Genomic DNA, 7,929 nt, shown 5'->3' on the forward strand with positions numbered 1-7,929 from the left:
ATTCCTTTGTTGACCGTGAGAGCTTGTCATGGGCTAAGTTGGGACACCCCTGCAGGGATTGAACTTTCGAAAGTCGTGCCCGCGGTTATGGGCACATGTGAATTTGTTAATGTCCGGTTGTAGAAAACCCGTAGGTTGTTCTAGGATCATTTCTTGATCATAGTTTATTGATCGTGCTTTGCCTTCTCTTCTCGGTCTCTTTCGCGTATGTTAGCCACCATACGTGCTAGTCGCTTGCTGCAGCTCCACCTCATACCTTTACCTTTCCCATAAGCTTAAATATTCTTGATCGCGAGGGTGCGAGATTGCTGAGTCCCCGTGGCTCACAGATACTTCCAAAACCAGCTTGAAGGTGTCGATGAGTCCGTGCCGATGACGCAACCAAGCTCAGGAGGAGCTCGATGAAGATCTTGTCCTTTGTGTTGTTTCGTTCTAGTTGGTCAGTAGTGGAGCCCAGTTGGGGTCGATCGGGGACCTTTGTGGCATTTGGGGTTCTTCTTTTATTTTGGTTCCATAGTCGGACCTTGATTGTATTTCGATGATGTAATGCTTTATTCATGTATTGTGTGAAGTGGCGATTGTAAGCCAACTATGTATCTCTTTCCCTTATGTATTACATGGTTGTGTGAAGATTACCTCACTTGCGACATTGCTTTTAATGCGGTTATGCCTCTAAGCCGTGCTTCGACACGTGGGAGATATAGACGCATCGAGGGCGTTATAAGTTGGTATCAGAGCCTTCCCCGACCTTAGGAGCCCCATTGCTTGATCGAACTAGCAGCCGTTGTTGTGTCTAGAAAAATGTTTTGAGTCATTTAGGAATTATATATCGGAGAGTTTATGAATTCTTTTTACTCACCAGTCTCCTCATCACTCTGGTAAGACATCCTGACATAGAGTTTTGACTCTTCTCTTCCCAAATTTCACTAAATTTTTTTTAGGATCACGCGGGTATCTTGGAATCGTTCCGATGGTTTTCTGACGAGAACATTGTCTTGGTGCCTCCTGTCAGGGGTTTTGTGGAAGTGTCCCAGAGAGTTGAGCTCCGAGGTGTTGTCGTCATAATTTTATCGTTGCAGTTCTGGAATACCTGAGTTTAGTACACCGACATCGAAAATCTCTTTTATGCAGTTCGTTGGTGAGATAACCTCGACGCCACCCAGTTCTGGGGCGGGAGTTCGGGAGTATTGCCATAACTTGTATAACGGATGCTTTTCGAAGGTTGAGGTAGATGATTTCCGAAGGTTTCTTGGTTATGTGTCGAAGGATGGATACAGCTGGATGTAGGATTTTCTAGTTTTGGGTGAGATATTATGCTTCCCCTGTATCCCCAACACCTGATTGCATAACTGAAAAATTTCGGGAGTTTTTAAGTGGGAATTCAAGTAGCTCTTAGGATATCTTTCCGACGGATATATGATATGAAATTGGGGTTCGACGTCTAGTGGTCCTCCTATTCACGGTTGGTTTTACAGTGGTCTCGTTATGTCTTAAAGAGTCCTTGGCTATGCCGACTCGGGGACGCTTCGTATGTCATGTGCACTGCCTTGTACATGATGGTGCTGTACGATTGAGCCCGTGTAGGCCCCACCGCGAAAAATTTAGATGAAATCTCTATCATATGTTTGTTCCGGCTTATTCTGCAAGCCAATCATTTGTTTTGTTTTGAGTTGTGGTATTCGAGTTGCTTCGAAGTCAAATGTTGATTCCATTCCTTTCCTAAGCGGTGTTCTCATACTCTTATGTGAATACTAATCCTTCTTGATCATCAAGATTGTTTTTGTCAATCCCTTTTAACCGGTGTGTCTCTCCTCAAGTGGATCCGATCACTTCAACATTTGCAAGATCTATTATCACTTCTTCTCAACGGTGTTTGTTTCATCCGTCTCCAAGTTGCCTTTGTTTTTCCCGCCCACCCACCCTTTTTCTTTGAGGACTCGACCTTCTTATTCAAGTATCCTTTTATTGATGCGAAGTCTCTTCATTCTTTTCCTTCAATGTTCTTACCCGGTGATTCTCATGAAGATTCTAACGGAACCTCAAGTGCATCATTTTTCATTCTCTTTCTTCTCCGGTGGAACCAATTCAAGCTTTCGGTGTTGATCTGATATCCCATTTTCCTCGTTTCAAAGACCTTCTCATACCGGTGCACCTCATAATAATTCACTTCTCGCTATTCTTTTGTTCTGGAGTGCTGAAGATATCTCAGAAGATTCATATTTTCATTCCTAATTCGTTCAAGATATCTCGAGGTTGTTATCTCATTCTAGCCATTTAATTCAACCGGTGCATTCTCTCTTTTAAATTGTTCTACAGTGTTTCTTTTGAGTGGGCCCTAACCCACAGGTCTTTTCCCAGGATCTTACCTGACTCTTCTATTTTCCTGGAGCTATCCTAAATTCTTTTTGAAGTTTGACGTAAGAATGAGTTATCATCAGTCAAATGCCTTCTCCAAGATCTTTCACACTATTTTCATCGTTGGCTCAACCTTTTCCATTATTCATTCTGGAGGGCCTCAACAATTCTTGGTGGTGTTTCTCGTCGTCATTCTCAACATTTGAATACCGAAGAAGAGTTTTACCTCTTTATCTTATCCGTTCTTTCAGAGAATCGTGGTTCTAATTCGAGGTCATCCTCTCATAATTGTTTGATTGTGAGAATTCTTTTCACCCATCCGAAGAAAATTCAAGAGACTTCTTAATTTGATTCTCCGGAGCCCATCATCTCATAATTATTCATTCCCAGCCTTCAGTTATCGTTCTCTAATCTTACTGGTGCATCGTTCAAGTGATCTTTAATCGGCTCGTGATCTCTTTGTTCTCATGTTTCTAAATCCTCTAAATCTATGTTCATTTCATAATTCTTCCCGGTGTTTTCTTTACCTTTACTTCAATCGTTTTCAATTCTTACGGTGGTTCATTCAAGATCTCTCTTCCGTATCAATTCATTTGTTCTTTCAATCCCGACGGCTGATTTGTTGAAGACCTTCTCAAGTTGGCGCTATATCTGTCTTAATGCTTGCTACGAGAATAAGTAGTATGTCAAATCCGTTGATTGTCATCAATTTAATTGATGAAGGATAAACATAATGTAATTCTTATTCTTGTTTCATCGAGTAAATTCAATTCCTTATTCTGGAGCCTCATCAAAACTCTCGGTTTCACTTGTTTAATCTTTCTTTCCGGAGCTCAAAGTTATTTAATTATATCATTCCAAAGATCTATCTAATCATTGCAAGGATTCACCTTGTGTTTTCAACTTCTCTTTCCTTTCGATTGATCATTCTTTTATTACCGGAGTTCTTCATGGAGGCTCTCCATGATGGTTCATCAAGGATTTAATTCCTTCTCGAAGTGTTCATTGAAATTCTTTTCAGAGGAGCTCAAGCATTCTCCATCTTGCAATCCGGAGTGCAATTCCCTCTACCATATCATCGGAGGTGGTATTATGTCATTCTTGATAATTTGAGTTCATGTTTCATGATTCACAGGTTGTTAAGAATGGGGTATTTTAAATCCATCAACCTATTCGTTGGAATTACCTTGGGTTATATTTCACCTAGAGCGTTCCCTAAGGATTGTTGCTACATATGGTTCTCATAAATGACCCAAGTTCTTATTTCATCCTTCCGGTGAAATAAGTTTCTCGTCTCCTCGTTCATATCAATCCAATTCTTTTCCCGTGAGTGGCCGGGTGTCACCTCAAAAAAATTTGAGATGTTTTCCATAAGACCATACCAAGCTTATTCTTTTCGTTGTTGGTTTTCCAACAACTCCGTTCTAGCATTTTTTGTAAGCGTGCTCCCTCAAGATCTTGTTTCCCTGCGTTCCGGAGGCATTGTGATGTTGCTCTCTCCAACCCATCTTCTTGCTTTGTCAGGATCGTGTTCTTTCATGCCTATCCATTAAATCGGAGTGTCGTGCCCTTTTGCTCAAGTTATTTTCATTTTATCAAGTTTTTGCCTTCCGTTTCAACCGGAGTGTTGTCCGAATTTGTTCTTCCTTGAAATTCTTCCCTACCGGACTGCTTTCAACTTTGTTCACCTTCGTTGTATTCTTTTCTCGAATTTGTTCAACCTCGCAAGGTTCTTTGGTCTCACTCGTTTGTCAAAGAAGCAACTTAGTTTTACCTCTGCAATTTCTCTTCCGTTGTCCCTCCGGTGCCATTCTAGATCTCGGGACGAGATCCTCTCATAGTGGTGGAGTGTTGTAACACCCCAAGACTGGAGCTTTAGATGCCTTCCAGGGTTTCCGGGTTTCGTCGTGTGATTTGTTTGGCCCGTTGCATTTCACCTTTGCATCATGTCCATTGCATCATGTCATCATGCCATCATGTCATTTCTTTTCTTAACTCAACTAAATAAATGGCATGGATCTTTGATCCATTTAAACCGAGGGAATTCACGTGGTGATTTCTCTTTATAAAATATCCTCCCAATATTATAGGGACCTATAATGAAATATTCCATTAGTTTGGGATCACCTATCAATAATCACATGTCGTTTCCGCTTTGAGTTTGCTCCTCAAACTTTGTCCATAAATTCTTTATCTTTTTCCGGAGGTCTTCCAAAAATCTCAACATTTTGGGACCTTTCTAACGCCCACTTCTTATTCAAACTCATTTGTATTTAATTCAAACGAGTTCCAATCATAACTTGGTACATGCCCATTTATACTTTTCTTGGATCAAGATCATTTTTTCGAGTCCAGTAAAATTATCCCCATGCCCAGTTTCCATCCCAACCTTCTCTTTCTTTTCCTTCTCTTTTCTGTTTTCTTTTTAAATGGGAAAAGAGAGATATTTAGGGAGAGAGGCGGCCTGCACCCCTGGCCAGGCCTGCACCACTGCCCTCCTGGGCCTCCCTCCCTCACGCGCCGACCCAAGGCCAGGCCCAATCAGCCCCGCTGCTTACCCTAACCCCCTCCCGCATCGCTCTCTCCCTCTCCCTCGTCTCCCTCGCGCAGCTAGAGGCAGAACCCGCTCGATCCCCTCGCTCTCTCCTCATCGAGCGCCCTCCTCTCCTACCTCGCGCCTCTACTTCTCCTTGCGTCGCCCGGAGCACTCTCGCGCCGCCACTGGAGGCCAACTTCGGCGACTCCACACCCGCACAGAGCCCCGTGCTCGATCCCGCTGGTCCCTCCTCTCGCCTGTCGCCGAGCAGGAGCTCCGCCGCCTCGACTCCTGGTCTGGGCTCCGTCGACTGCTCCCTCCTCGGCTTCCGGCCTCGTCCAGGCCACCCTGTCATCGCCCCGCCTCAGCGCCGCCGTCCTCCGTGGCCGCGGCTAGCCGAGCTCGAAGCTAGCGCCGCCACTCACCTCCCGTCCAGGCTGCAAGCCAGCCTCGCCCGGATCTGCTCGAGCTCGCCGCCCCCTGCGCCGCAAGTTCCTCCCGCCGGAGCCCCAAGTCCACCTCTGCCCCGCGTCAAGTCCCTGCCCGCACCACCGTGCAACGCCCTCTGGTTCACCCTGCATTGAACGACAGGGGCTGCTGCTTCCTGCCGCTGACCACTACCATCGCTTCCTTGATGCTGCCACCTGGGTTCCTTTGCGTTTTGTCCGTTTCGGACCATCAAGACCGGCAAGACCCAGACTCAGAACGCCGAGTACATCTACAAACCAGAAGAACTTGGATGCATCAAGTCCTCGAGGAGACCCGTTTTTCGTCAAGTTCGACTACCGTTGCAAGAACGAGATCGGCAAGTCCGAAAAGCCAAGTACCACGACGCCGAGTACCCCTACGCATGAAGACGCCAAGACCGTTTCGGGATTCACCGAAAACCGCTACCGATGACTCGAACATCTACGGAAACTAATGCAACTACGAACGTGAACGACTACCATCGACCTCGAGTTACTCGGACTCGTCAAGTTCCTCTTCGAAACATGTACCACTACCACTCCGATGATCGCCGATGAACGATAGGACGACTACTTCGACTACCATCGCGTGAACCACTACTTCCCTCGACGTCCCGAGAAGGTCTACTTCCTCTACACCGCTTGACCCGAACCGCTATGATAACGCACGCTTCGAAGGTATAACCCCGAGACGACCGCCGTGAACGAATGCATGTGTGATGTATGAGATGCTCATGCTTGTATCGTGCTCGATTTGTCGGTGCACGTTGCCCGCTTTTACCTTGTCACCGTCATGTGGGAACCCAGTAACCGGGAGCACCCCACCTTCTATCGCATGTCACGCTCCGTCGCACTTTCTTTGCACCGGGATCTCAATCGAGTTACCGGAACCGAAATGTTGCCGTGGTACCGTTTCGTTATCGTTGACGTGGCTCCCCTTTTCATTTCCGCGACGTTGACAAATGCTTCTTAATATGCCCTTGTCAACTTTCCGTAAATTTGCATAAAACTTGCTCAGGTCCCCGCATCATGATAACAACAACTAAAATGTTTAAAATTGTTGTTTGCATTAAATTGCTAAATGCATATGGGGATTTTCCGGACTTGTTGTTTTGTTGTTCCGGCCTCATTTGAAATTGCCTAGATAGATAGTTTCTTTATGCTTCACCTATTTGCATGCTAACAATATTTAATATTGTTGAGTACCTAAACGAGAGACAACTAAATAATTCATGTGGTGTTTCGTCAACACGCAACTCGTTGCATATTGAGCTCCATTTAATTTGTAGGATTGTTTGTGCACTTTGCCATGACATGCCTCATTTAAACCGGACATGCATCATACCTGGTTGTGCATCATGCCATGCTTATGTGATGGTTGTTTACTTTGTTGTTTGCTCCTTTCCGGGTTTCTTCTCGCGTTAGCTTCGGTTTCGTTCCGGAGTTGTGAGGATTATTTTGACTACGTCCATTTTCTTCTTCACGGACTCGTTCTTCTTCCTTGCGGGATCTCAGGCAAGATGATCATACCCTCGAAATCACTTCTATCTTTGCTTGCTAGTTGCTCGCTCTTTTGCTTTGCATATGCTACGATACCTACCACTTGCTTACCATGCCTCCTATATTGTTGAACCAAGCCCCTAACCCACCTTGTCCTACCAAACCGTTGATTGGCTATGTTACCGCGTTGCTCAGCCCCTCTTATAGCGTTGTTAGTTGCAGGTGAAGATTGAAGTATGTTCCTTGTTGGAACATGGAGTTGTTGTTCCTTGTTGGAACATGTTTACTTGTTGGGATATCACTATATATATTATTTAATTAATGCGTCTATATACTTGGTAAAGGGTGGAAGGCTCGGACTTATGCCTGGTGTTTTGTTTCACTCTTGCCGCCCTAGTTTCCGTCATATCGGTGTTATGTTCCCGGATTTTTCGTCCCTTACGTGGTTGGGTAATAATGGGAACCCCTTGACAGTTCGCCTTGAATAAAACTCTTCCAGCAATGCCCAACATTGGTTTTACCATTTTCCACCGAGCCTTTTCTTTTCCCTTGGGTTCTGCAGACTCAAGGGTCATCATTATTTTAACCCCACCGGGCCAGTGCTCCTCTGAGTGTTGGTCCAACCTGTCAGCTGCCGGTGGCCACCAGGGGCAACTCTGGGCTGGCCTACCCATACCTAAGACAATCTAACTGTGCCCTGAGAAAGAGATATGTGCAGCTCCTATCACAATTTGTCGGCACATTCGGGCGGTGCTGCTGGTTTAGTTTTACCCTGTCGAAATGTCTTGTAACCGGGATTCTGAGTCTGATCGGGTCTTCCCGCTAGAAGGAATATCCTTCGTTGACCGTGAGAGCTTGTGATGGGCTAAGTTGGGACCCCCTGCAGGGATTTGAACTTTCGAAAGTTGTGCCCGCGGTTAAGGGCAGATGGGAATTTGTTGACGTCTGGTTGTAGAAAACCTGAAGTTGACCTTAATTAAAATGCATCAACCACGTGTGTAACCGTGATGGTCTCTTTCCGACGAAATCTGGGAAGTGAACACGGTGTTGGAGTTATGCTTGACGTAGGTT

Source organism: Triticum aestivum, chromosome 7A (genome assembly GCF_018294505.1).
Source record: "Triticum aestivum cultivar Chinese Spring chromosome 7A, IWGSC CS RefSeq v2.1, whole genome shotgun sequence".
Taxonomy (NCBI): domain Eukaryota; kingdom Viridiplantae; phylum Streptophyta; class Magnoliopsida; order Poales; family Poaceae; genus Triticum; species Triticum aestivum.